Source organism: Lygodium microphyllum, chromosome 8 (genome assembly GCF_053477565.2).
Source record: "Lygodium microphyllum isolate KBCC chromosome 8, Lygodium_microphyllum_v1.1.10, whole genome shotgun sequence".
NCBI lineage: Eukaryota > Viridiplantae > Streptophyta > Polypodiopsida > Schizaeales > Lygodiaceae > Lygodium > Lygodium microphyllum.
Window position 1 is genome coordinate 133,648,896 of NC_141142.1, and position 2,730 is coordinate 133,651,625.

A 2,730-nucleotide genomic window follows, 5' to 3' on the forward strand; every position below is an offset into this window, starting at 1 on the left:
ATCTTTGCTTCCATTCTATTATGGTGTCCTCCCTCATGGAGCAAGTGTAAAGAGTCATGACATGTTTGAACTCAAGGACAATTCCACGATCTAGTCAAAGTATCGATCAATGGTGGGTAAGGCGAATTCGGCGCTCACATATGCCAATTATAGTGCAAGGAATAGAATAGTGCAATAATTCTCGAAGGAAGGTTTGAATGTGATTGGCTTCGTGAATAATTAATTAAGAGACGCATCCATGCGCGATGCGAGCTCGAAAACGCCAGCAGCAACATTAAGGTATCTATGCAAATCCAACTTTTAGTTACTTATATTTATTTATTGATGGGATTCATGTGCGATGCATGGTGGATAAGCCGCACTCAAGAAGCTGCCAAGCACGTCATGGGGTGACATAGCTGCCAAGCACGTCGAGGGGGAAGCTGCGGGAAGGAAGGAAGTACTAACAAGAAGTACTACTCTTACTAACAGAACTAGTAAGAGTCGTAACAGCATGCAGCAGCAACCAGCTACGCCACCACGGACTTGATACCCGCCTGCTGGCGGCGCTGCGATTGAATGGGGGACGTGCTGTTGCTGCGTCGGAGAACGAAGGGGAGATGATCCTCGCTAGACAGCTTGAAGTAGATGGCCCCTTCCTCCGAGTAGGCGGCCAAGCCAGTGGACTTCAGGTAGACGAGGATGTCGTAGGCTTGGCAGACTGCACCCGCAATGCGAGGGCAGGGCAGAGCCACATCCCGGCGCTGAGAAAACTGGAATGTGGCCCCGAGCCCCGGATCTGTTTCCACGAGGAAGTACTCGCCTTCTTCTTCTTGTCTCCAGGCCAGAGCACTACCAGTGTCCGCATTCTCGATCAGCACATCGTCCTCCTGCGATACGAACTGCATGCCGGAGTTCACGGGTAATGTGGGTGAACCTATACTTTCCACCTTCGTCGGACAAGCGCACATAGTAGGTGGAGTTGCTCTCATCCCACTCGGGAGCCAAATAGCTGCCGGCTCCCTCGGAGCCCACGGACATGAACTCGTACAGCTCCTCGCCGTAATAATACAAAGCGGGCGAGAAGCACATGCTCCAGTAGGGGTAGACCAAGGGGAGTTCCGGGCATGGAAACCGTTGGAGTGCTGCTTCAGGCGATCCCGCGTTGGTGGTTGCTAGCATGCAAAGCTGCAGCATCGCCACCATGAGCATGATCATCGCCTTCGTCTTGCAGTTGCTGCTTGAATATCACAACCAAAGAAAAAGGGATCAGGGGAAGAAAGCCAGAAAAAGAAGAGACTAAGCGGATCAATCTTTAGCATATCTTATACGCCTCTCTCCCACACAAAAATGCACGCACTGTACGATACCTAGAAGAAGCCATGGCTCGTAAAATTACGAAGACGTGCCGGAGCTATGGATTGGTGGATTCAGCGAGTTGCGAGGCTGATGCGCTGTCGTTTTAAAGGTAGACACAGAGAGAGAGAGAGAGAGAGAGAGAGAGAGAGAGAGAGAGAGAGAGGGGGGGGGGGGGGATCATGTCGTCAAGAGATAGGCATCACATGCATGGACGGACTAGCAGCACGGCATGTACCGATGTGAGCCTTGCCGAGCATGTGGTTGAAATTGGTGACCTTTTCAATCATATGCTCAACACGGCTCACATCGATACATGCCGTGCTGCGGCCGTGCTGCTTGTGCTGATGCGAGCCTTGCTGAGCATGTGATTGAAATTGCTGTAGTATAACGTTCATGGCGCCTCTCTCTCTCTCTCTCTCTCTCTTTCTTTCTCTCTCTCTCTGTCTATTGTGAGGCCTTTAATCCTTGGCAGCTTGTACAACTTCGAGCTCTGTCTATTGTGAGGCCTTTAATCCTTGGCAGCTCGTACAACTTCGAGCTCAAACTACTGATCGTACAACTTAGACCTTCAATTTAGAGCTTGCAAGGCTCTTGGGGGAAATATTACAAAGTTTGGCATCATGGGGTCAAGATATAGGCATCACATACATGGATGGACCAGCAGCACGGCATGTACCGATGTGAGCCTTGCCGAGCATGTGGTTGAATGTGTTTGTGTTAGTAAGAGATAGATCTTGCCAACTCCAAAGGAACAAGTTACAACCCACCTGCTTTAACCCCTTTTGTCATTGATGGCGTTTAGAAGCGTGTAATTGAGCCAACACGACCCTATAAGCAAGGCCCTCTTGCATGAAGAGATGTATTAGTAAGAGATAGATCTTGCCAACTCCAAAGGAACGAGTTACAACCCACCCGCTTTAACCCCTTTTGTCATTGATGGTGTTTAGAAGCGCATAATTGAGACAAAATGACCCTATAAGCAAGGCCCTCTTGCATGAAGACATGTGAAATGCAAAACATGTCATGCAAAGTTCCATACCTTCATACTTTTCAAGTCACTTTTGGCTTTCTCTCTCATGGAGGACCACCCATGCACTTTACTGATGTTGCAAAGAGTGGCTTTTGCAAAGACCTAGCCAATGGACCACCCATCCACTCTAGTGCAATTGCAAAAAATGACATAAAGTTTTTTATTCCCCCCAAAAATAAGTTCATAATGCAAAGCAATGCCGTGACTTCTTTTCTTTGTTTTTTGGGATATTGTGAAAGATGAATGCTTAGATTGTTCCGTTGAACATGCATAAGATTCCACTAGTACATTGACATTACTTACCATACCAAAAAAAATGGTTACACTCTTTTGCATGAATAGAGCACATGTATTACAGTTGC

General features: G+C 47.9%; 1 pseudogene; it reads right to left on the reverse strand.

Moving 5' to 3' along the window:
• Positions 1-282: 282 nt before the first annotated feature.
• On the reverse strand, positions 283-1,186 carry LOC148032880 (uncharacterized; annotated as a pseudogene).
• Positions 1,187-2,730: the final 1,544 nt, after the last annotated feature.